Below are 692 nucleotides of genomic sequence, written 5' to 3' on the forward strand. Positions count from 1 at the left end.
GCCGCCGCGGGCCCTGCCCTGGCCGTCCCGGGCAGCGCGTCTCTTTGTCCCCGCCTGGGGCTGGGCTCGGAGGCCGCCGGCCGGGAGCCCTGGCTCTCCCCGGGCACCGGCAGCGCCGGGAGGGCACCGGGCAGCCAGCGGCGTCCGTGCCCCGCCGGCGGCCCCCGCTCAGGCAGCGAGGAGAGCTGCGGGCAGAGCAGAGCTCGGGGTGCCAGAGGCTGCCCCGGGCGGCGTGGCCCGGGGGCGAGAGGGAACTCCGTGGAGCCTCCTCCGCGGAGGCGCGCGCTCGGGTCTGGGGCGTGAGTCGAACTCAGGGCCAGAGGCTGCGTTCAGGCGCCCCGGGTGCCCTTTGGTCCTGGCCGCGCGAGGACGGAGGCAGGACCCGAACAACCCGAAGGTGCGAGGCCACAACGCCCCAGGAGTGTGGGCACACCAGGGTGTGTGTGTGTGTGTGTGTGTGTGTGTGTGTGTGTGAGAGAGAGAGAGAGAGAGAGAGAGTCTGACTCACACCCAACTGTCTCACCTGCAATGTAGTTTGCGCGCCTGTGAGTCTGGCCGAGGAATGAAAGGGAAACTGCCCCGTCCCACCCAGCTCCCCTGCACCAGCCAACCCTTCCCTCCACGTCTATTTTTATCACGCGACGCAAGGTTACAGAGTCCGCCCGAAAAGTGCCCTCCGGGTTTCCCCTCCG

The sequence above is a fragment of the Psammomys obesus genome, unplaced genomic scaffold (assembly GCF_907164565.1).
Source record: "Psammomys obesus unplaced genomic scaffold, mPsaObe1.curated_primary_1811, whole genome shotgun sequence".
Lineage (NCBI taxonomy): Eukaryota > Metazoa > Chordata > Mammalia > Rodentia > Muridae > Psammomys > Psammomys obesus.